The sequence below is a fragment of the Pongo pygmaeus genome, chromosome Y (genome assembly GCF_028885625.2).
Source record: "Pongo pygmaeus isolate AG05252 chromosome Y, NHGRI_mPonPyg2-v2.0_pri, whole genome shotgun sequence".
NCBI classification, from domain to species: Eukaryota; Metazoa; Chordata; class Mammalia; order Primates; family Hominidae; genus Pongo; species Pongo pygmaeus.
The window spans coordinates 34,977,992-35,004,922 of record NC_072397.2 but is presented as its reverse complement, the minus strand read 5'-3'; the positions used below and the strand labels follow the sequence as shown (position 1 = coordinate 35,004,922).

General features: G+C 36.9%; 2 pseudogenes; both read right to left on the bottom strand.

The window, feature by feature from the left end:
* Window positions 1–200: 200 nt before the first annotated feature.
* LOC129025753 (heat shock transcription factor, Y-linked-like) lies at window positions 201–13,533 on the bottom strand (annotated as a pseudogene).
* Window positions 13,534–16,162: 2,629 nt separating this feature from the next.
* On the bottom strand, window positions 16,163–18,666 carry LOC129025752 (glutamate dehydrogenase 1, mitochondrial-like; annotated as a pseudogene).
* Between the last annotated feature and the right edge of the window lie 8,265 nt (window positions 18,667–26,931).

Here is a 26,931-nt window from a genome sequence, read left to right as displayed (position 1 = left end):
GCTTGTGCATGCATCACATACTTCTCGTGCCATGGTTTTCAGCTCCATCAGGTCATTTAAGGTCTTCTCTATGCTGTTTATTCTAGTTACCCAATTGGCTAATCTTTATTCAAGGTTTTTAACTTCTTTGCAATGGGTTCAAACATCCTTCTTTAGCTCGGAGAAATTTGTTATTACCAATTTTCTGAAGCCCACTTCTGTCAACTCATCAACGTCTTTCTCCCTCCAACTTTCTTCTGTTGCTGGGGAGGAGCTTGCATTCCTTTGGAGGAGGAAAGATGGTCTGAGTTTTAGAATTTTCAGCTTTTCTGCTCTAGTTTCTCCCCATCTTTGTGGTTTTATCTACTTTGGTTTTTGATAATGGTGACCTTCAGAAGGGGGTTTGGTATGGATGTTCTTTTTGTTGATGTCGATGCTATTCCTTTCTGTTTTTTAGTTTTCCTTCTAAAATCCAGGGCCCTCAGCTTCAGCTCTGTTGGCCTTTGCTGGAAGTCCACTTCAGGCCCTGTTTGCCTGGGTATCACCAGCGGCTGCTGTAGAAGAGCAAATACTGCACAACAGGAAACATTGCTGCCTGATCCTTCATCTGGAAGCTTTGTCTCGGAGATGGACTCAGCTGTATGAGACTTCAGTTGCTCCCTACTTGAAGGTGTCTCCCAGTTAGGCTACTCAGGGGTCAGGAACCCACTTGAGGAGATAGTCTGTCCATTCTCAGATCTCAAACTCCATGATGGGAGAATGACTACTCTCTTCAGAGCTGTCACACAGGGACTTTTATGTCTGCAGAAGTTTCTGCCTCCTGTTATTCAGCTATACCATGCCCCCAGAGGTGGAGTCTACAGTAGCAGGGAGGCCTCATTGAGCTGCAAAGGGCTCCACACAGTTTGAAGTTCCCAGGTGCTTTGTTTACCTACTTAAGCCTCAGCAATGGTGGACGCCCTTCTCCCAGCCTTGCAATTGCCTGGCAGCTTGATCTTGGACTGCTGCTCTAGCAGTGAGCAAGGCTCTGTGGGTGTTGGACCCCCTGAGCCAGGCACAGAATGTAATCTCCTGGTGTGCCATTTGCTAAGACTGTTGGAAAAGTGCAGTACTAGGATGGGAGTGTCCTGATTTTCCAGGTACCATCTGTCATGTCTTCCCTTGGCTAGGAAAGGGAATTTCCTGACCCCCTATGCTTCCCAGGTGAGGCAATGTCCCTCCCTACTTTGGCTCACACTCCATGGTCTGCACCCACTGTCCAACAAGTCCCAAAGAGATAAACCCAGTTCCTCAGGTGGAGATGCAAATATCACCTGTCTTCTGTGTCCCTCTGGGAACTGTAGACTGAACCAGTTCTTATTCGGCCATCTTGGATCAGTCCCTCACTTCTTTCTAGTTTTTAAATGGAGATATTTGGTTTTTCACCATAGGCCTCAATGGGCTCCCAAAGGTTTTATTGCAGATTCTCCTAAAATAATGTTTTCAACCTGCTGAATCAACAGAAAGCTTTAACTCTGTGGAATAAATCTGCAACTCACAAAGCAGTTTCACAAATAGCTTCTTTCTATTTTTTATCTCTTGAAATTTTGGTTTTCTGCATAAAGCTCAAAGGGCTCCCAAATATGACTTCACAGATTCGCCAAAAAGAATGTTTCCAACCTGCTGAATAAAAAGAAAATTTTAATTCTGTGACATGAATCCACATATCACAAAGCAGTTTCACAGATAGCTTCTTTGTGGTTTTCACCTGAGGATATTCAGTTTGTCTCCAAGGACTCAATGGGCTCGAAAATTCCCTTTGGAGATTCTTTAAAAAGAGTTTTCCCAACTTACTGAATTAAAAGAAAGGTTTAACTCTTTGAGGTGAATCCAAATATTACAAAAGAGTTTCACAGATAGATTCTTTCTAGTTTCTATCTGGGGATAGTTTGTTTTTCAGCATATGTTTCAGTGAGCTCCAATATGTGACTTTGCAGATTCCACAAAAACAGTGTTTACAAACTGCTGAATGAAAAGAAAGGTTTAACTCTGTTAGATGAATCTACACATCAAAAGTAATTTCACAGAGAGATTCTAGTTTTTTCTGAAGATACTTGTTTTTTTCCCAGAGGCCTCAATGGCCTTCCAAATGACTTTATATGGATTCTCCAAAAATACTGTTTGTAACTTCTGAATCAAAAGACAGTTTTAACCCTGTGAGATGATCCCCCATATCACAAAGTAGTTTTTCAGATAGCTACTTTCTAGTTTTTATCTGAAGATATTCAGTTTTTCCTCGTACACCTCAATGCACACTCAAATGTTTCATGACAGATTCACCAAAAAGAGTGTTTCTAACCTGCTGAATCAAAAGAAAGTTTTATCTCTGTGAGATGAATCCACACGTCAGCAAACAGTTCCACAGATAGCTTGTTCCTAGTTTTTACCTGTGAATATAAGGTTTTTCCCCATAGATTTCAATGGGCTCCAAAATGTTCCTTCATGAATCACTTTCCTTGCATGATAATCCAAAATGGCTTTTGGAGCCGTGTCTTGCAAATGGGTGACAAAATCTGGATAAGGCTCCCTTGGAACCTGTGGAACTGAGTAAAAAGAAGGGTAAGTAGTACCAGGGTTATGAATTTTTTCCCAGGCTCTTGGGTATATAGTTCTTAGCTGATCAACACGTTCAACACCCATTACCATCAGTTGATTTCCAGTACCTCATGCCTCTCCAAATCCAAGCAACAGATCAGATGTGATATTAATGGGAGGTTGTGCTTGAGCATTTCTGCATGCCTAATTTGTTGTTTCATCCATCCACCAAGTTTCAAATTAGAGAAATTGAGAGGGAGACAGGGTGGATCAGGCTAATAACTGATAATAATCCATAGATATTAAATGTTGGTTATAAGCCACAGATTGTAATAAGGAATGAACATAAGGAGAATTTGGCCCATATTGTCCAATTGCTTGCCTTAAGTCTTTTAATATTTTAAAATAAAATAGCTCCCACTGTGCTTGAGTATGTTCTCTGACCTTTTCAGCTGGCAAAATAATTAGTAAAAACTGCCAAGCATCCAAATCCCCCATTTCTTGTGTCGGGAGAATGGATGCCTGGATTACCCCTGAGTCATAATTAGTATCTGGGCTAGCTCACACAATTCCTTTACCATAATTAACAGGTGTACAAGCCTGGATCATTCCCTACTGTAATTGGCTGTTGGGCAAGCGTGCAGCTTCCTTTCACCATAGTCAATAGTGGAGCATGCAACATTCGGAGTGGCAAGACGCATCTCAGGCTTCCTTTCTAGAAATTCATAAGGCTGAGGAAGGGGTGACCATTCCAGGCCTTCCCCTAAAGGCACAGTAGGTGGCAATATTTCTGCAGTAGGTGGAACTGTTCCTTTCATAAGTTTTTGGAGATTAGTATGTATAGCTTCCCATTTCTCCCCCTTTTTAAACCTAGACTGTGATGGTTCCCTTTGCTCATCATCAGACTTCTGATTATTAAAATTTTCTGTGTCATCCTGAAACTCCTGTTCCTTCCTCCTCAGTGTGGAAGCACTTCAGTGCTGTTTTAATTACCAACCACAATGACCAATTTGAGAAAGGAATATTGAGGCTCTCTCATGCTAATTTTAAGTCTGATCCAACCTTATACCAAACTTTTACATGCCTGGTTCCATATTCCATGAACCAAGGAGAATACTCTTCTATGAGATGGAACAAAGATGTGAGATTTCAGGTACTCACAATTGCCCCACTGTAGCACAATAACTGTGTCACCAGGCATAAGGAATTAGCCAACTTACTTTCAGCCTGACCCAGATTTTCCTGAGGTTACCATGGAATTCTTCACAGAGCCTGAAGTGAAAACGTACGTGGGTGTCCTTTGTCAGTCATGCTCCACTTTCCATGCTCTGGCATTTCTTCACTGTATTATTGTAGAGATTACAGGGAGACCTGTGTTGGGTGCCAGATGTTGGGGAAACAAGCCACCCCACCCAGTGGGTACCCTGACTCTGGTGGAGAAAAAAAGAGTTAGGCAGAGTAAGTGTTTAAAAGGTGGGTCTAGGGGACTGGAGCATTGAAGGATTCCTCATAGCCTGGAGCCCTCAGGCTCCACCCAATTTATTGGTATACGGACAGTTTGTTCTTACAGCAGATGGGAGGGGGAGGAAGGAATGAGGAAAAGGATTAATCAGTGAAGGAGATCTTGTGAGTCATTCGATAAGATGTATAGCAGTGGTGATTTCTGTGAATTTCCTTGAGAGGTGTGTGTCTAAACTACTTAAGATCTTTAACTTATTGAGACTGAAAGAGGTGGGAGCAGGTTTTAGGAGAAGCCAAGATGTTTGGCTATACTCCACTGCTTCAAGGGAGCATTATCTCCCTGAGAAAACTGTGGAATGCTGCTGAGTGGTTATGCTCTTGGGGCATAAAAACCTGAAGGCAATAAGGAGAATTTTCTCCTCAGAGACCAGCCATGGCTTTCCATGGGTGTCTCACACAGGGGAGACCAACACAACTGGCACCCCAGAAACCCTCCTTCTCACATTTCCAACCACATAAATCAAAAGAAAGGTTTAACTTTGTGAGATGAATCCACACATCACAAAGCATTTTCACATTTTCTTTCTAATTTTTTGCTGGGGATATTGGGTTTTTCCACAGAAGCCTGAATGGACTCCTAAATATCCCTATGCAGATTCTCCAAAAAGAATGTTTTTAACCTGCTGAATCCAAAGAAAGGTTTAACTCTGTGAGATGAATCCACACATGACAAAAGCAGTTCACGGATAGCTTCTTACTAGTTTTTACCTGAGGATATTCATTTTTTTCCCAGTAGGTTTTAATGGGCTGCCAAAAATTCCTTCATAGATCCTCCAAAAGGCTGTTTTTAACCTGCTGAATACAAAGAAATATTTAACTCCGTGAGATGAATCCACACATCACAAAGCTGTTACGCAGATTCTTTCTAGTTTTTACCTGTGGAAATTCAGTTTCTCCTCATGGGCCTTAATGGGCTCCCAAAAATCCCTTTGCAGATTCTCCAAAAAGAGTGTTTCCAACCTGTTAAATCAAAACAAACTTTTAATTCAGTAAGATGAATCCACACATCATAAAGCAGTTTCATAGAAAGATTTTTCTAGTTTTTATCTGGGGATATTGGGTTTTTCCCCATATGCCTCATTGGGCACTCAAATGTCCCTTTGCAAATTTTCTAGAAAGATTGTTTCCAACCCGTTGAATCAAAGAAAACGTCTAACTCTGGGAGAAGAATCAGTAAACCACAAAGTAGTTTTACAAATAGCTTCTTTCTAGTTTTTATGTGGTGATATTTTATTTTTCTCATTGGCCACAAAGGGCTTCAAAACGTCCCTTTGCAGATCCTCCATAAAGAGTATTTCAATCTGCTGGGCCAAAAAAGAGGTTTTTCTCTATGAGATGAATCCTCACATCACAAAGCAGTTTCACAGATACCTCTTCCTAGTTTTTACCTGGGAATATTTGGATTTTCCCCATAGGCTTCAATGGGCTGACAAATATCCCTTAGCAAAACCTCTAAAAAAGAGTGTTTCCAATCTGCTGAATCAAAAGAAACTTTTAACTCTATGAAATGAATCTACACATCACAAAGGAGTTTCACAGAGAGCATTTTTCTTGTCTTTACCTGGAGATATTCAGTTTTTCCACATGGGCCTCAGTGGTCTCCCAAATATACCTTTGCATATACTCCAAAAAGAGATTTTCTTTTTCTTTTTTTTTTTTTTTTTTTTTTGGAGATGGAGTCTTTCTCTGTCACCCAGGCTGGAGTGCAGTGTTGCAATTTCCCACTCACTGCAAGCTCCACCTCCCAGGTACATGCCATTCTCCTGCCTCAGCCTACCAAGTAGCTGGGACTAAGGCACCCACCACCATGCCTGGCTAATTTTTTTTTTTGTATTTTTAATAGAATGGTGTTTCACCATGTTAGCCAGGACCGTCTTGAACTCCTGACCTTGTGATCCACCCAGCTTTGCCTCCCAAAGTCCTGGGATTAGAAGCATGAGCCACCCCACCTAGCCGAGATTTTCTAACTTGCTGAATCAGAAGAAAGGTTTAATTCTGAGATGAATCCACAAATCACAAAGAAGTTTCACACATAGCATCTTTCTAGTTTTTACTTGAGAACATTCTGACTTTCCCCATGATCTTTTATGGGATCTAAAATGTCCCTTCACAGATTCTCCAAAAAAAAAAAAAAAGTGTTTTCAATCTGTCCAATCAAAAGAAAGTATTAACTCTGTGAGATGAATATGCAAATCACAAAGCACTTTCACAGATAGATTCTTTCTAGTTTTTAATCATGGGATATTCCATTTTACCCCATTGGCCTCAATGGACTTCCAAATATCCCTTCACAGATCCTCCAAAAAGTGTGTTTCCAACCTGCTGAATCAAAAGAAAGTTTTAACTCTGTAAGATGAATCCACACATCACCAGGCTGTTTGACAGACAGCTTGTTATTGGTTTCTACCTGGGTACATTCTATTTTTCCACGTGGTCTCCTAGGCTCCTAAATTTACCTCTGCAGACTCCCCAAAAAGAGTGTTTCCATCCCACTGAATCAAAAGAAAGTTTTAACTCTGTTAGATGAATCCACACATCACAAAGCAGTTTCACAGACATCTTCCTTCGAGTTATTCCTTGGGATATTTGGTTTTTCCCCATGGGCCTCAATGAGCTCCCAAATATCCCGTCATAGATTCTCCAAAAGATTCTTTCCAACCTGCTGAGTCAAAAGAAAAGTTTAACTCTGTGAGACGAATCCAGACATCATGAAGCCATTTCTCATACATTTTCTTTCTAATTTTTATCTGTGATATTCTGTTTTTCCTCTAGGCCTCAATGGGGTCCAAAATGTCCCTAGGCAGATATTCCAAAAAGAGTGTTTCCAACCTGCTGAACAGAAAGGATGCTTTACTTCTGTTAGATGAATCCACACATCACAAAGTAGTTTTACACATAACTTCTCCCTAGTATTTACCTCGGGATATTCAGTTTTTCCCCATATGATTCAATGGGCTCCCAAATGTTCCATTGTAGATTCTCCAGAAAGTGTTTTTTATCTGCTGAATCAAAAGAAAGGTTTATCTCTGTGAGATGAATCCACACATCACGAAGTGGGTTCTTTGGTAGCTTTTTTCTATTTTTTACCTGGGGATATTGCACTTTTCCACATAATCTTCAACATGTTCCCAAGTGTGTCTTCTGAGATTCTGAAAAAGAGTATTTTGAACTTGCTGAATAAAAAGAAAAGTTTAACACTGTGAAATGAAGCACACTTCACAAATCAGTTATACCAATAGCTTCTGTATAGTTTTTACCTGGGTATATTTTGTTTTTCCCTATGGGCCTCAATGGACTCCCAAATGTCTTTTTGCAGATTCTCCAGAAACAGTGTTTCCAACCTGCTGAATCAAAAGAAATGCTTAACTCCATGAAATGAATCCACACAAAACAAAGCAGTTTCACGGATACTTTATTTCTAGTTTTTACCTAAGGATACGTGGTTTTTTCTGCATGGGCCTCAAAAGTCTCTTAAATGTCCCTTATCAGAATCTCCAAAAAGAGCATTTCTAACCTGCTGCATCAAAAGAAACGTTTAAACTCTGTGAGATATAGCCACACATCACAAAGCAGTTTTACAGATAGCTTCTTTCTAGTTTCTAACTGAGAATGTTCAATTTTTTCCCTTAAGCCTCAAAACTGTCCCAAATGCCCCTTTGTAGATTCTCCAAAGAGAGTGTTTCCATACTGCTGTATCAAAAGAAATGTTTCACTCTGAGAGATGAATCCACATATCACAAAACAGTACCACAGAGAGCTTCTTTCTAGTTTTTACCTGGAGATATTCCATTTTTCCTCATAGGTCTCAATGGCCTCCAAAATGTCCCTTCACAGATTCTTCAAAAAGAGGGTATCCAATCTGCTGAATCAAAAGAAATGTTTCACTTTGTGAGATGAACCCACATATCATAAAGCCATTTCACAGATAACCTCTTTCTAATTTTTACCTTGGCTATTCAGTTTTTTCCTGATTGTCCTCAATGGGCTTTCAAATGTCCCTTTGGAAATTTTCCAAAAAGAGTGTGTCCAACCTGCTGAATCAAAAGAAATGTTTAACCCTGTGAGGTGAATCCAGACATCACAAAGCAGTTTCATGGATAGCTTCTTTCTAGTTTTTTCCTGGGGATATTCTGTTTTTCCCCACTGGCCTCAAAAAGCTCCAAAATGTTCCTTTGCAGATTCCCCAAAAAGAATGTTTCCCACCTATTGAATCAAAGCAAAATTTAACACTGTGAGATGAATACACACATAACAAAGCAATTTCACAGGTAGACTCTTTCTAGTTTATACCGGTGGATTTTCAGTTATTTCCCTTAAGCTTCAAAGGGTTCCGAAATGTACCCTCACAGATCTCCTGAAGGAGTGTTTTCAACCTGCTGAATTAAAAGGAAGGCTTACCTCTGTGAGGTGAATGCATACATCACAACACAGTTTGATACATAGCTTCCTTCCAATTTTGATATGGGGATATTTTGTTTTTACTCTAGGCCTCAATGGGCTCCCAAATGTCCCATCACAGGTTCTCCAAATACAGTGTTTTTTAACTGCTGAGTCAAAAGAAAGTTTTAACTCTGTGAGATCATTCCACACATCAAAAAGCAGTTTCACATACAGTTTTTTCCAATTTTTATCTGGGGCTACACAGTTTTTCTCAATAGGCCTCGATGAGCTTCTCAATGTTCCATCACAGATTTTCCAAAAAGAGTATTTCCTACACGCTGAATCAAAAGAAAGATATAACTTTGCAAGATGAATCCACACATCACAAAATTTCACAAATATCTTATTTCTAGTTTTTATCCAGCATGTTTTTTTTTTCATAACCCACAATGGACCCCCAATGTCCCTTTACAGATTGTCTAACAAGAGTGTTTCCAACCTCCTGAACAATAATAATAATAAAGTCTGTAAGATGAATCTGCACATCACAAGGCAATTTCACAAAGAACTTCTTTATAGTTTTTATCTTGGGATATTCCATTTTCCCCCAAAGGCTGCAATGGGCTCCCAAATGTCCCTTTGCAGATTCTCCAGAAAGAGTGTTTCCAACCTGGTGAATCTAAAGAAAGATTTAACTCTGTGAGATGAATCTTCACATCACAAAGTAGTTTCACAGAAAGCTTCTATCTTTTATCTGGGGATAGTTGATTTTTCCTCATAGGTTTAAAAGGACTCCCAATGGTCTCTTCACAGATTATCCAAAAAGAGTGTTTCCAAGCTGTTTAATAAAAAGAAAGGTTTAACTCTGTGAGATGAACCCACACATCACAAAACAGTTTCATAGATAGTTTCTTTCTAGTTTTAATCTTGGAATATCCAATTTTCCTCCATAGATTTCCATGGAATCCCAAATGTCCCTTCACAGATTCTTCAAAAAGAGTGTTTTCAACTTGCTGAATCAAAGAAATGTTTAGCTCTGTGAGATGAATCCACACATCACAAAATAGTTTCACAGATACCTTCTTTCTAACTTTTATCTGGGAATATTCAGTTTTTCTTCATAGGCCTCAAAGGACTCCCAAATGTTGCTTCACAGATTCTACAAAAAGAGTATTTCCAACCTGCTAGATTGAAATAAAAGTTTAACTCTATGAGATTAATCCACACATCACCAAGTAGTTCCACAGGTAGCTTCTTTCTAGTTTTCATCTGGGGATATTCTTTTCTTTTCAAAAGACCCCCAATGACCTCTGAAATGTCCCTTTGCAGATTCCCCAAAAAGAGTGTTTACAATCTGCTGAATCAACAGGAAGGTTTAGTTCTGTGAGATGAATTTACACATCCCAAATCAGTTTCACAGATAGCTTCTTTCCAGTTTTCATCTGGGGATATGTAGTTTTTCATCATAGACTTCATGGGCTATAAAATGTCCCTTCACAGATACTGTTAAAAGAATGTTTCCCACCTGCTGAAAGAAAAGAAAGTTTTACCTCTGTGAGATGAATCCACACATCACAAAGACGTTTCACAGATAGTTTCTTTCTAGTTTTTATTTGCGGATATTTGGTAGTTCACTATAGGCCTCAAAGGACTCCCAAATGTCTCTTCATAGATTCTCCAAAAGTTTTCCTAACTGTTGGATCAAAGAAAAGGTTTAACTCCGTGAGATGAATTCACACATCACAAAGCAGTTTCAGAGATAATTTCTTTCCAGTTTTTGTGTGGGGATAGTAGGTTTTTCCCCATAGGCTTTTATGGGCTCCCAAATGTCCCTTTGCAGATTCTACAATTAGAGGGTTTCCAACCTGCTGAATCAAAAGAAAGGTTGAACTCTATCAAATGAATCCACACATCAAAAGTCAGTTTCACAAAGAGCTTCTTTAGGTTTTTATTTTAGGATATTTTGTTTTATTCCATAGGCCACAAAGGGCTCCCAAATATCCCTTTGCCACTGGGAATTGTTACTGCAAATAAAGGAAGAAGTGGTAAGGAGACAGCTAATTCTTTCAGGCAAGGACCTGCCAGTCAAAACAGAAGATGAAAAAGAACTTTTAGAAGCATGGAAAAATTATAAGTAGACCTAAAAAAGAGCATCATAGTTGAAATGATAACCAGTGATGCTAATCTCAGTAAGTCAAAATTATTGCATCTCTACTGAACAATACTGTGACCTACCCTTTTAGGAAAAGTTGTGGTGAGGAAAAAAGAATAAAAATTAATGCCACAACACCAAGAATGTTTATTTTGACAATGAAAATAGGTGCTATATTTGTAAGTCCCAGTCAACATTGACCAATTCACATACATAAGTGTATATATATACACACACATTCATATATGTATTAAGTACTGTGTTACATCAGTGCTGGTTGTCTAAGACAGACAGACAGACAGGAAAATTAATGTGCTAGACAAGAAGCACTATCCTGGAAGGAGTGATGTCTGTGTTGTAGTAGTCTTAAGTAGGCAAACTGGGGAGAGACTTTTGTCTCCAAGAAAATAATGGGACTCAAGTTACCAGATGGAAAAGGGCATGTCTGAAAGTGGAACGGTCTGAATGTCTCACTGTGGTGAAACAGAAGGACATAAAGCTGAAAGGAAAACAAATGTCAGGTCTGGAAGGGATTTATTTAGCCATGCTGAGGATTGGGACTCAGAATCTAAAAGGTGTTAATCCTGACAAAAAGCAATTAAATCTGACTTTGTATGGAGCACGAAACCAATGTGATGAAATTCTGCAGTAGAGGTGGGGTATGGTGGCTCAAACTTGTAATCTCAGCACTTTTGGGGGCCATGGTGGGTGGATCAAATGCAGCCAGGAGTTCAAGACCATCCTGGCCAACATGGTGAAACCCTATTTCTACTAATAATATAAAAATTAGCCCAGTGTGGTGGGCATGTGTTTATGTGAGCCTCTATTCCCTTTGTGTCATGCAAATTTTTGCCCTCATTTGATTTATGCCAGACTACTTTAGAAGTCACTTATTACTTTTTCCTAGCTCCAGTTGTTTCCTTTCCTTTGCCTGCTGTCATTGTTTGATATGTCCCCTCCAAATTTCACATTGAAATTCTGTGTCCATTGAGATAGTGTTGGGAGGTAGGATGTTTGAGAGGTGATTAGCCATGTATGCTCAACCCCATGACTGAATTGATGGTGTTATCTGGAGAAGAAGTTAGTTATTCTGTGAGTGGTCTTTGATGAAGGATGAGTTTGGTCTCGATTTTCTGTTCATCTCATGCCCTTCGCCATATGAGGTCAACCTGCCATGTTGTAACATAGAAAGAAGATCTCATGAGATGCAGCCCCTCGGACTTCCCCACCTCCAGAACCATGAGCAAAATAAGTCTTTTTACAAATTAGCCAGGCAGTGGTGCTGTGTTGTTTCAGCAGCAAATGGACCCAAAGACTTTATTATTTTTTCCTCTTTAGAGAACTAAATTAGTTAACTTACATAGGAGCACATCAAATTTCCTTACAAATGATCAAAACACCCATATATACTTTTACAAAAAGTAGTAAAATAGCCTGACACTGAAAGAAAACACCATTCTACTTTTAACTGTACTTTGAGAAATAGAGAAAAAAGGAAACATAAAAGTCGACATGCAGTTTTATTGTTCAGTAAGATAATTGCAGAAATTTTTGGATTTTTTCGGTCAATGTAAATGTTAGTCTCTGTTGTCCCACATAACCTGGTACACTTTTAATGGAAGATCATTTGTAATTAGGGTGATATTTGTCCAGTTGTGATGGTTGAAGATCTGGCCTGGAATGAGGGACCGCTGATGTATCAGGTATCATAGGCATTTGCAACCACGAGTTGCCTGCTGGTAGCAGGTTAAGACGTGTAGCCTCGTTGACTGATATCACAGGATATCTTGTTGGAAGAGCAGATTGTTCCACTATCAGCCCCAGATAATGGTTTTACTAGGGAGATGTGTTAGGGTATTGAGAAATTGTGGTTGTAATGAAATTCACAATGTGGCCACTTGCTTGGATGCAGGTGCTATGAGAGTGCACATGAATAGTGGTCAACTGATTCAAAATAGCATGTTGATCTTTTGTAATTTGTTGAGACAAGTGGCAATAACAAACAACACTTAAAATATCAGATTTCTGCTTCATCACACAAACTTAATGTCATCAAATAATTCATGAACATGGTTTACTATCTTCAGAAATGTGCTTTTGGGAAAAAAGCACTCAAGTTGTTAAGCCCTCAAGTGAAAACATGTTATATATTAATAGTAACATTGCATTAAGTGGCTTTGGTACATTTATTTTGATAAATGAGCTTCAAAGTTGTTAGCAAAATTTCTTAAAACCCTGAAAGGTTAATGCTCAAGCTGAACTCAATAATTTCAAAAAAATGAATAATTTTTACATTAGTGTTTTACATAATTTTCAAAATGTGATCTTACTGCATGTATTAATATATTTACTGGTATACAAAGTAAAATTACATATATACTCTATGTAAAGTGTTAACTGAAATATGCTAAATACCTTGCTTAAGACAATGGATTCATTCTCTTCTGCCAGAAAGGTGGCTAGAAAGGCAGATCTTTGAAAATTCTGTAAATTTTACTAAATCCATAAAGGCTGAGCTGTCAAACAAAACTTTTGATACTGTCAGCTTGAAATATTCTGTAAGGAGCCTTTCTATGCAAAATTTCTTTCTTGAAGAGTTCTTCATTAGTCACTATGCAAGTTCCATTCTCATCCCATAGAATAGACTTGAATTGGTCACTCTCAAATATTTTCCAACGTTTCCTGGGAAAGGTCAGAGAAAAACAATCATTATCTTTATCTGGCTCAGAGACACACATTCGGTAACATGGCCATTTTAACAAGGATTCTTGTGACAAAACCTGAACAGCATTTTCTTCAATGATTGACCTTAAGTCTGAGTCCGCAGGGAATGTGTGTTTACACAGTGGAGACCTAGTGGAGGCTTCTGAATCATTTAATTCATCTCTGGGAGAAACAACTTGAGTTTCTGAAGAAACACGTGCCATCTCAAATAAATATTTCTTTAGATATTCTTCCAGCCTGTATGGTTTTCAAGACTGCAAATTGAAACACTGCCTCAGAAGGCCTACGAAGGTAAAGCAATCTAAAGCATCACTCTAGTATATGTCAAGCTGAGTAGCAAACACATCACAAGAGGAATTTGGTCTCCTAGCAACCAACAAAAATCTGGCTAAAAGAATTTCCTTCCCAGTCTGAGAAATGTATCCAGTGAAAATAAAATATAGATTGCTCACTTACATACTGTAGGCTGCAAAATCTCATCCCTGTAGCAGCATTTAAATAAATAAGAAAATAATGTCCTCAATCCCTGAAATAAATGTAATAATTCTCTCCCTGACACACACACTCTTACTAAATTGGTGAGAGGAGCACAGGGCCTGGTAATTGCAAAATGAAAAAAAAAAAAAGGAAAAGGAAAAGAAAAATGAACAATTTTAAAACCTCTATGACTTTGGCATGTTGGATTGAAAACTGTTGCAGTGCAAAACCCATGTGGTAAAAAGGCATAGCCATAGAGATAAAAGGTAGGTTACTGGTTATCAGGGACTGAGAAATAAAAAGAAGTCTTTAGTAGATATGGAGTCTCCTGTTGGACAATATATATATTTAGGAACTAAAGATAGATGATGATTGTACCACATTATAAGCATATTAAATTTCATTGAATTGCATAATCAAATGTAATTTCACATTATGTGAAACTTACCTTGATAAATTAAGGAGAAAACAAATGTGAATAAAACTAACTGATTACTTTTAAGAATAAAAAGTTATTTATATGCATGTCTCTTCAAAACATTTTTCAATCATATCAGAAAAATAAATAATGATTTTATTTGGTATGTCTGTAAATATCTGACAAATATTAATGATGAAAGATTTTAAAAGCTGGTGATTTACTTGTAAGGAATTCCCAAAGAGTAGGAGATGTAAATAAATAATAACAAGAAAATGTTTTAAGAAAAGAACATATGTATGTGTGTCTAAGCAGCAAAATTTTTATTTGGCTCCAAGAACATAATCTCTATTAAAAAAAGATTTGTAAGGAATGATCTTTGGGTCCTGCCAATAATGTTATCATTATTAAGCAGGACTTGAATTCATAAACTAATATTGAATGAAAAAACAATGCTGCATTTACAGTAAGAATTTTTATATCTTCATGGTTGAAATTTGACATATTAAAATTTGAACTCTTTGGCATTGATAAGTGTTGAATATGTGTAGAAGAAAGAAATAAAATATTGATATTTCTCATATCATAGGAGGTAGTTCTCTCATACTGGAAAGAGGTGTCATTGTTAGAAGATTGTCCTGGTTTAATATCCTGTAGTTTTTTTTTTTTTTTTTTTTTTTGGAAAACGTAGACTTTAAATAACTGCTTTTATCAACAGGTTAAGCCATGCAGTTACAAAGTAGTGAGAAATTTCTGAAGGGTGTTATAGTTTAAAAAAAAAAAAAAGAAGTTCATTCTTACACATATATTATCTACCACTTCATGGGGACACTACTGTTCAAAAGGCCCTGGCCAAATAACTCCCAAATGAAACACTCAACCCAAGGTTGTTTTGAGCCCACTGTTAGTGAAGCTGGGTGCAGAATGCAAAGCCTCTAAATGGAGAGGATAAAAATTCAGGTGAGTAGGGGCCATTGGCAATGCTCAGAGCCAGCCAGACTCCAAAGAGGGAGCCGAAGTGGTTTCTTTCTGGGACACTCTACTTGAATTATAGTTTAATTAGTCAACCATAGGTCTTAAAAAGAGAACAATTGGTTAACATGATAAAAAGTTTCCGGCATTCTTTGTACTATGTGTCATAATTATAGTAAGCAAATTCTGACAGTTTTAGTGAAAATAGCCTCCAACATTTTGCAGGTATGAAGAAAACTTAATTATCCACAGGTCTTTTAATATTTGCTGGACAACAATACATGAATGATAAGCTATAAATGATACTGTTTTATGATATAAAAATACTAGTTTTTTTCATTTATTATTTTTATAGGCATTCACTGTTTGAGTCAAGGTTAGGCTTGTTAAGTGATTAAAGACAGCATGTACTTATTCTATTCTAAAATAATAAAATTCATAAACAGAAACAGCTTTTATATTTGTCTGTAACCTGCAAAATTGAGTTATTTTGCTGATATAAAATACTAAGAACTCACTTGAGGACCATGCAACCTTCTGAAAAGGCCACACAACTACTTCTTAAATGTGTTAAAGTTATAGCATGTCCCAGACTCATCCAGAGCAAAATAAGTAAGCAACTGACTGCTCTTGACTATCCCTTCCCCAGCACTAGCACTAATTGTGTTGGGAAAAGCCACAGAGCAAGGCTGCACAGCCAGATGGAGGAGGATTTTTATTTAAAGGCAAAATACCAAAATGGCTCTCTGATGTAGGTGATTTCTACTTTCACACTCAGCTCGTACATGATCCTCTAACCTTAATTTATTACTCCTTAACAGGCTGATTTGGATTGACTTGTTGAAAAAAGTATCCATTATTAATGAGTCAGGAGAGAAAGGGATTTATGTGGTTACATGTAATATGTGATAGGTCTGCAGAAGTTACACGTGAAGAGGATAGTGAGGAAGTCAGCCATGATCCATCTATGTGAAGGTCACGCCAGCTTGATTGCACACTTTGAAGATTTTCTCAATGGTATTGACATAGGCAGCTGTTCTCAGGTCCAATCCCAGGTTATACTTCCTGGCTGTGCACATGATTTTCCTGGCAGAACACTCCATTGTGTACACAAAGCCAGAGTGCCTGATGTCTTTCTCAGTTGCACCTGACATCCTGTCTTGGAACTCTGCCATGGGTACAATGGGAATAGTTTCACCGTGCTTTCCAGATTGTCTTTCTAAACTCTCTTGAACAGACATGAGCATGTGGTAGTTAGAATCCCTTTCATATTTGAAGGTCAAATGGCCATAGCTCACATGATTTAGATTCTTCAGCCACTCAAAATAAGATGCTGTCACTCCTCCAGCATTCAAGAAGAGATCTGGAATAACAATAATGTTTCTCTCCAGGAAGATCTTGTCAGCTTCTGGAGTTGTGAGCCCCTTGGCAACTTCAGCAATGATCTTGGTTTTGACTCTGGGTTCATTGGATTTGGTCAACTGCTTCTCATGGGCAGCTGGGATCAGTATGTCACAGTAGGCCTCCAAGATGCTTCCTTCATAGGGCTTTGCCTTGGGGAAACCCAGAATGGACCTATGTTGCAAAGTGAAGTCTTCCAGCTCCTTTGGGTCAATACCATCTGGATTCCATATACTCCCATCAGACTTATCAACAGCAATACATTTAGCAACAAAATGATGTAATTATCTCATAGAGTGTAGGCCCACATTACCAAATCCCTGAACGACAAATGTTTTATCTCCAAACCCTGGTGTCATTCTTAAAATGCTCATGTAAGAAGCTTCATTGATGAAGTTTTCAATCCCATGGAAGACACCACGGCCAGTAGCAAAGATGCGTCCATGGATTCCCCCTTGGCTGATGGGTTTACCAGTAACAGAGGAGAGCGCATTAATATCATCGTGACCTATGGTGCTGGCATAGGCATCCGCGATCCAGGACATCTCCCTCTCACCTGTGCTCATGTCTGGAGCAGGCACATCAATGCCAGGACCAATAAAGCCCTTCTTTGCTAGCTCCATGGTGAACCTCCTTGTGATCTCTTCCAATTCATTATTAGTATAGTTCTTTGGATTGACCTTAACACCAGTTTAACACCCCCGAATGGCACATCAACCACTGCACACTTGTATGTCATCAGAGAAGACAAAGCTTTTACTTCATCTACACTCACATCAGTGCTGTAACGGACACCTCCCTTGCAGGGCGTGCGGTGCTGGCTGTGCTGGGCTGGGTAGCCTTAGATGACCTCCAAGGAGCCGTCGTCCTTTCGGATGCAGAAGGAGAGACTCAGCACATGGTTGCAGGGCTTGATGATCGACAGGGTGCCCTGCAGCCGGTTCTGCTTCTGCTCCTCACTCTCCCGGGTCCTCAGGTCATCCACCAGCTTGTCCCCCACGATGCTGGCGCCGCGATTGAAGAAGCCCTCCACCGTCCTGAAGAAGTTAGGGTCGTCCTCGCGATCGGCCACCGCCTAGCTGTAGCGGCGCCAGGCGGCCAGTGAGAGCCCCGGCTGTGAGGCAGCGGCGGACTGTCTCCGGGCCCCGCCCAACAAGGCGGCCGAGTGGGAGGCCGCCGAGCCCATGGCAGAGGGCCCGGCCCGGGACAGCAGCAGGGCTTCACCTCAGGTTTTAGGGTTTTTTTTGTTCTTGTTTAATTCAGAATTTTTTCTGCTAATATTATGTAACAAAAATGTTCATATCAGTAAATTCTTTGTGAAGATAAAACTCGTCTCCTACCAGATGCATGTGGTTCCTCAATCTCGAACGTTTTTTAAAAATTAAAAAAGTGCAAAATTAAAGTATGTATTTTTTTAATTTTTGGTTTTTCTGGGGAATCTTCATGTTGCTGTATCTGAAGGGAGTACAGGCTTCTTTTGTGATGGGAGGGGATAAATGATTATTGACAGTAGCAAAAGATGGGACATGAGTGTGGAGAAAAGAGAGCGTTAATGGAAGGATCAGAAGACAAAAATCACATTAAATTTAGGACAATCTAAGTCAAATTCTGCCTGAGAGTTTTGGGGCACTAAGATGAGTGACTGTGTAGGAAGGAAGAATGCCTTGTGTTTTCAGGGGGAGATGGCTCAGCTGAAGCTGTCCTCTGACTGCAAACTAAAACCCTACCTATAGTCATACAAAGTCAAGAAAATAAGCAATTTTACATGAAAAAGATAAATGTAAAGTAGGCTGTATCCACTTAGCTATGTGAAAGAATCAGGCATCTGTCTCATCTCCTTAGTGGCAGCCTGTGATACCCATGTTCTTGAAGCTTCAGCTTCCCAGTTAGCTGGTTCTCCAGGAAAAGGCCAGTAGGCTCAGATAATTATTCAATTTCGTTAATTATTTTAATATTTTTTATAGACAGAATCCTGCTATATTGTTCAGGCTGGCCTCAATTTATATGCTGAACTGATCCACCCACCACGGACTTATAGATTGCTAAGGTTACCGGTGTGAGCTACCATATCTTCTTGATTTGTGAACACTTTTGTAGAGATTGTGTTTCACTGTTTTGCCAAACCGGGTTCAAAATTCTTGGCCTCAAGCGATCTTTTGCCTTGGCCTTCCAAATTATTGGAATTATGAATATCACCAAGAAAACAGCATCTAAAATATGTTATATCTTTTTAATTATCACTTAATATTTTATTTAGTAAAGGTAAAACTTCATACTTAATGATAAAGTGGAAAAAGGTGCAATACGAAGGTATTGGAATAGGAACCAATTTTGAAATAATAAACACGCATTTAGATTAGACAATTTTAAGTTTATGAAGAATTCTCTCACAATTACTGCAAAAATGATTATTGTGTATTTAAAATTTGAAATAATGTTTTTATGGTTAGGAAAATGTAAAGCAGTATAATAGACAAACAAACCAATTATAAGTTCCCTATGAATAAAATCCAAAGCCGTATACCAGTCACTGGCAGGAACACAAATTACTTTTTTAAAATGTAAAATACAATGATAATGAGGAATATAGCAGCAATCTGTATACAAATCACAGTAATTTATTTTGATTCAGGCAGAAAAATAATTCTGCTCTTTAAATAAAAATTACCTATACAGTCAAAAACAGTTGTATTTTCAAGCTCTTTCTTAACATAATTTTTGTTAGTTAAGACTACTTTTACTGATGATCTTACCACTTCACTAACCCACATTTTAAACAAATGCTTGAGTAAAAAATAATCACTGGTTTAATAAATAAATGCTTTTCACATATCCATACATTAAGGTCCACTATTCTAAGGTACAGATATCTTAAATTTTTTTACTTTAGAATAACTAAACCAGAAAGGCAACATGTTCACATAAATTGAGGCTAATGATTCTATGAAAAAAGCAAAAAGAAGACTGAAGAAAAATATGAAAAACATGTTGATGTGTTGTAAAGAATCATAGAAGCCAAGCACACATTATTTTTATTACGAAGAAGCTAATCTAAAAGCTTAGCATGAGCAGGGTTTAAATAAACACCATTACATGTAAGCAGTTCTTTCACAAACTGCAAATACTCTCATCTTTATTGCTTTCATTTAGGAGTAAATGTCATTGTTTTTTTTTTTTACCATACACTTTTATTGAAGGCTGGTGACATGATGATGTGATGTGTTCTTGCAAGAGTTAGCCATAATATATGTCTTATCATCTCATCTCCTTCATCAATCATGGCCATTTGTTTATTGTTTCAAAACTATATAAGCATTTTATCACCTCTTCTGCTGTCTATATGACATGCACTTCAGCATATGATCAAATACATTCATGTACTCTCCATCAAAACACTAATTTTTAAAATTTCTTTTTTTTATCGTTATACTTAAAGTTCTAGAGTACATGTGCACAATGTGCAGGTTTGTTACATATGTATATAAGTGCCATGCTGGTGTGCTGCCATTAACTCATCATTTACATTAGGTATATCTCCTAATGCTATCCTTCCCTCCTCCCCACTCTCACCATCCCACAACAGGCCCAAGTGTGTGATGTTCCCCATCCTGTGACCAAGTGTTCTCATTGTTCAATTCCCACCTATGAGTGAGAACATATGTTGTTTGGTTTTCTGTCCTTGGTGATAGTTTGCTCAGAATGATGGTTTCCAGCTTCATCCATGTCCCTACAAAGGATATGAACTCATCATTTTTTATGGCTGCATAGTATTCCATAGTATATATGTGCCACATGTTCTTAATCCAGTCTCTCATTGATGAACATTTGGGTTGGTTCCAACTCTTCGCTATTGTGAATAGTACCACAATAAACATACGTGTGCATGTGTCTTTATAGCAGCATGATTTATAATCCTTTGTGCATATATCCAGTAATGGGAGGGCTGGGTCAAACGATATTTCCAGTTCTAGACCCTTGAGGAGTCACCACACTGTGTTCCACAATGGTTGAACTAGTATACAGTCCCACCAACAGTGTAAAAGTTTTTCTATTTCTCCACATCCACTCCAACACCTGTTGTTTCCTGACTTTTTAATGATTGCCATTCTAACTGGTGTGAGATGGTCTCTCATTGTGGTTTTGATTTGCATTTCTCTGATGGCCAGTGATAATGAACCTTTTTCAATGTGGCTTTCTGCTGCATAAATTTCTGCTTTTGAGAAGTGCCTGTTTATATCCTTTGCCGACTTTTTGATGGGGTTGTATGATTTTTTCTTGTAAATTTGTTTAATTTCTTTGTATTTTCTGGATATTAGCCCTTTGTCAGATGGGTAGATTGCAAAAATTTTCTTCCATTTTGTAGGTTGCCTGTTCACTCTGGTGGTAGTTTCTTTGTCTGTGCAGAAGCTCTTTAGTTTAATCAGATCCCATTTGTCAATTTTGGCATTTGTTGCCTTGCCTTTGGTGTTTTAGACATGAAATTCTTGTCCATGCCTATGTCCTGTATTGCCCAGGTTTTCTTCTAGGATTTTTATGGTTTTAGGTCTTACATTTAAGTATTTTCAGAGAATACTATAAACACCTCTACACAAACAAACTAGAAAATCTAGAAGAAATGAACAAATTTCCTGGACACATAAACACTCCCAAAACTAAACCAGGAAGAAGTTGAATTCCTTAATAGACCAATAACAGGCTTTGAAATTGAGGCAGTAATTAATAGCCTATGAACCAAGAAAAGTCCAAGACCAGGTGGATTCATAGCTGAATTCTACCAGAGGTACAAACAGGAGCTAGTACCATTCCTTCTGAAACTATTCCAATCAAAAGAAAAAGAGAATCCTCCCTAACTCATTTTATGAAGCCAGCATCAACCTGATACCAAAGCCTAGCAGAGACACACACACAAAAAAGAGAGTTTTAGGCCAATATCCCTGATGAATATTGATGCAAAAATCCTGAATAAAATACTGGCAAACTGAATCCAGTAGCACATCAAAAAGCTTATCCACCATGATCAAGTGGGCTTCATCCCTGGGATGCAAGGCTGGTTCAACATACACAAATAAATAAATGCAAACCATCATATAAACAGAAGCAAAGGCAAAAACCACATGATTATCTCAATAGATGCCGAAAAGGCCTTTGATAAAATTTCTTTATCATCATCCATTTAAGTCCTGTTAAATCTTCATCATCAAATTTATACCAGGAATCTCAGTCATCATCCTACCATTTTTTGAATAATATGAGAATAATAATGCCCACGGCTTTGCTTGACCACAGTATACAAGCACACCTAAAAGTCTGCATTTTGTGATCTTTGTAGTTTTATTTTCAGGTTACTCTTTCTGTGGAATCCATTGATTTTCTGATTTCACATTATTCTCTTCCAGCTTTGCAATGCCTGCTTCTGTGTAAGGTCCCATATCCAACTCCCAAGGAAATTCAAAATAATCACTGAATGTAAATGCACATTTTTTTAGTCATACCCAAATCATTTCTATTGGCCAAAAAAAAAAAAAAAACAAAATTATTTAAATAGCAAGTGCTTAATTGTGTTACACACCATAAACAGAGAACAGGTACAAATGTTCACATTCACTGAGCAAACATTAAAACAATTTAATGATAATTTTAAGGTTTATAATCTTTTTATAAAAAGATAAATAAATAAAAATTAACATCATTAGGGTGATTATGCCATAACTAACTTAAGCAATACTTTCTTACCAAAGCTTAAAATATTTCCATATAGTAATCGTTTGATATTTGTAGGGGTTTGGCTCAAGGATCCTCTTTAATACTATAATTTGTGTCTGCTCAAGCTTCTGGTTTACAATGATGGAGTATGTAAATATAATTCACACTCTTCCTCCTGTGTAGTTTACTTTATCTCTACATAAATATTTAATAAAATGTAAATGATCTGTAGACAGATAATATACTCTAATGGCTTTAAATTTGTTACATTTTACTGTAGTATTGATTTGTTTTTGTTTTCAAACATCTTAATATATGTTTGGAGAAAGCTGTTTGCAGAACCTGTGTATGTAGAAGTCTCTTATTTGTTGCAAATCAGAAAACATTACCGACACGGACACTGATGGCTATGTGCCCTGTGATAAATAACTTACGAGGAATAAGATAGTTTGTTCTCCTAGAATTCAGAGTCCCCTTGTGAGTATAATGTATTTTTACAGATTTCTGGATATAATTTATGTGATGTATTTGGAATTATTACCACGCAATAAATATGGCTGTTAAGAATAGTTGTGGAAGGTAAGAGAACATACATAGGTGCTCCAAAGGTCATAATTTCCTTGTAGCTACAGAGCAAAATACAGTTATTTTACACATATCATGTTTCTATATGTTTTTCTCTACACCTGAGGTTTTTGATACAAAAATAAACAATATCCAGTTTGTGCCCTGATGAAGTTCATCATGTAGAAAAATTAGTTAGGCAGATATGCATGCCACAGTGAATCCTAAGAAAACATAAAGCACAAGCAACCAAGAACACAGGTGGGGACTTTATTTGAATTTTATATTCTGTCTGCCTCATTCACTTTTTGTCAGTATAATTAACCATCTCTATCTGTTATTTTTAATTTTATTATTATTATAATTTAAGTTTTAGGGTACATGTGCACAATGTGCAGGTTAGTTACATATGTATACGTGTGCTATGCTGGTGTGCTGCACCCATTAACTCATCATTTAGCATTAGGTATATCTCCTAAAGTTATCCCTTCCCCCTACCCCCCTCTATCTGTTTTAAATTCAAAACCCTAGGGGTAAAACCGACTACAATACCAGGACTTAAATTTTAGTTTTTTGTTGTTGTTTTCTGTTAGTGGCTGTTAATCAAGTGTTAGTGAACATCCCATGTGGAGATTCTAATAAAAAGAAATACTACCAAGGTTGTAATAACTGTATGGTGTGATCTATCAGATCTAGAAAGGCAGAGGCAAGTTTGTGTTTCAATCTCCATTGATGATAAGTGCTGAGATGCTATTTGAAAACCAAACTATTTCTGATCACAGAGGAAGATAAACAGAAATTTAAGAATTATTTACTAGAGTTAAAATATTCTAATTTCTTTATTTAGTTTCTGTCAATATCTATGCAAAAAAGTATAGGAATGATAAATTACTTGAGTACAAATGTTTCCAAAATTAAAGTTTTCTGGGTTCACTACTTAATAGCTATATCTTAAATATGTAAACTGCCACTAAAACCTAACGTTTTTTCTGCTTTATTTTCAACCAGATACTTTGTATTTTCAATCAGATGTTTTTATACACTTAGCAGCCTGATTGTAATCATTATTTCATGTTGCTAACAGGTCCATGTAGCATTATCTCAAAAATAATTTTTTTCCTTAGCAGAAAAAACCCTAATTTGAGAAAAATATTCAGAAAGTCCTAAAAATAAGCACAGCTTATATGACACAGACAGAACAACAGTAAAAAAAAAAAAAAATGCCTTCTTTAAAAGACAATATAATTATTAAAAATAAAAGGCCTGGCACGTTGGCTCATGCTTGTAATCCCAGCACTTTGGGAAGCTGAGATGGGCAGATCACGAGGTCAGGAGACCACCCTGGCTATCAGTGAAACCCCATCCCTACTAAAAATACAAAAACAATATAGCCGGAAGTGATGCTGGGCTCCTGTAGTCCCAGCTTCTTGGGAAGGTGAGGCAGTAGAATGGTGTGAACCCAGGAGGCAGAGCTTGCAGTGAGCTGAGATTGCATCACTGCACTCCAGCCTCGGTGACAGAATGAAACTCCATCTCAAAAAAAAAAAAAAAAAAACTCATTATTCAAAGGCTGAATTTCATTTACCAGGTCATACAAATGTGATTATATCTACCACGGTTTCAAAACAAACAAACAAAAAGTGATACATATTATTAACCAAAATTTAAAGTTACTAGATAGTGAGCACAATAAATATGTCAGTCACAGTATCTCATATTTTCTAGCCTTATCATCAAAACGCAGTCTGGATAAAAATCTCACGAAAGTACACTAATCTCAGGAAGAACAACAGTATCTACTATCAGAATATTTAAAAATATATAATTAAAACTTACCTCACAATTTTGTTTCTCATCTTTGAACAATCATCATCTTTATCACTAACTGTTTTTTCAACTGTAGAAAAACTATTTCTGATGACTAGGATTATGTATAGTTGATGGATCACATAATTTAGGTGAAAAGTAGCAGCAGTTTCTCTGAGTCCCACCAATCTTTTTGGTGGGCAGGATCCAACAGGGGACAGTTATTCCTATTCACTGAGTGCTTCACAAGCTAAGAAAATATAATGATTTTGCAACAAATATAATGATTTTACCCATTGTTCTCTTAATTGGGCTGTGAAATTTATTCTATCAGGCTAACACAACCATTTTGAAAGAGTACTTTAAACTTTTACATCAGCAATGTGAGCCACTATAAAGACTATTAAATACAGAATTTTTAAGTGCACATTTTTAATGTCATTGCTTTTGTAACAATTCTCTTAGAACGAGTCATACACGACGATATAATATTAAATTCTCATGTGTTAAACAGAGACTTAGCATTAATCATTATGACTTTACATATTAAAAAACTTTTGCACTTAAAATAATTATATCCAATACACTTTCATCAGAACTGTATATAAATAGAACATTAGGGTTTTCTCAGTTTTAATTGATCATTTCATTTAAATTATTTTTCCAACTCATAAAAACTATAACCTCCACATAAATATCACTTTCTTCCTCAGCTAACAGTGATAATTGCTTTATATATGTTCATAGTTTTATTGTAAGAAGAAGTCAATTAGATGGTGTCTTTAAAATAGCTGTGAAAATTGTAAATGCTACTTTTTGTAAAACTGAATACAACTTACACATCAATTCAACTTAGGGGTGGACTGCATAAATTAGAGCACATTGAAATGCAATTTAAGTAGCTACAAAAGAGAATTAAACAGATCTTCATGTATTGACAGGTGTGTGACTAAGTACAAAACAAAGTTAACCATATTGTATATTGCATATTTCTGATAAAAAAAATAGGTAAGTGTTTGAAGATGTGCATATACCTAAAAGAAAATCTCTGCCCAAGAAATATATATTGGTGACAAGTTCATAGTTTTTACTGCATGTCCTCTTATATATTTGAAAATATATATTAATCACAAGAAAACATTGGCTAAATAGTTTAACAAAAACAGGGTTGGTTAAAAAAATCTCTTTTGAAAATATATATTTACTATTCCAATACAATAGTTAAACAAATAAACACAAAAAAGTTTTCAAAAACGAAATTCTTCTCTCTATGTAGATCCTACAGAGCACATAAAGATCTGAACTTTTGAATACTGAGTTTAGCTAGAAACTCCTACAATGTACTAAAAAATATACTCAAACCGAGAAAAAACATAAACAAATATAATTTCAAATTTCCAATTAAATATCTGTACAGAATTCTGTTGTTAATTATATTCTTAACCCTCAGATTTCTCTTGAAATCAACTAAATTTCAAGTTATTACTTGTTAACTTACTTACATTGGCTCCCACTCTGAGTTTCAGTTTTGTGTAAAATTTCAACATTGCTATTCATTTTGCTTAACTAATATGGACATTTAAAATTAATAAAATGCACTCAAATGTTCTCTTCTCACATTATGATTTTTTTAAAAAAGTACCTCTCAGAATATAATTAAAATACATTGAGCAACTTTAACATTTGGGTTATGAAAATCTTTTTAATGAATCCATTTTAAATATAAATTTTTGTAGCATTAAATTAGGTTTCTTGTTACTGTAATGGGTTGTCTTTTTTTTTTTCACATATGACTAAATAAAACCCACTGTGGTAAAGTACTAAAACCAACAATAGGAGAGAAGTTAAGAAATACATGCTTATTAAAAAATTGATGTTCTCTTAGTTAAATGGTTTTAATTATATACCTGTTGACTACAAAATGGTAAACTAGCTGACCAAAAACACAGAAAACCATGAGTTAATTTTTCTAAATGAAATAATAGAATTTCAAACAAAAGTATGATTAATGAACAAAACTGTTTTATAATTTAAAATACTCACAGTTTTTACTTTGTCTATGTAATATGTTTCTGTCAGACAGTCTAGCATCACTGTGAGATTTTTTACACAGACAATAGCTGGTGTTGCAAGTAGCTCAAAACCAGGGTTGATGGTAATAGGTGACTTACAGACTACAACAGCCTTCTCTGATAGCAGTTCTTTGCTTGTCATATATTACAAGGGAACTTTAGGTGCAGGGAAGATGAAAAAAATTAAT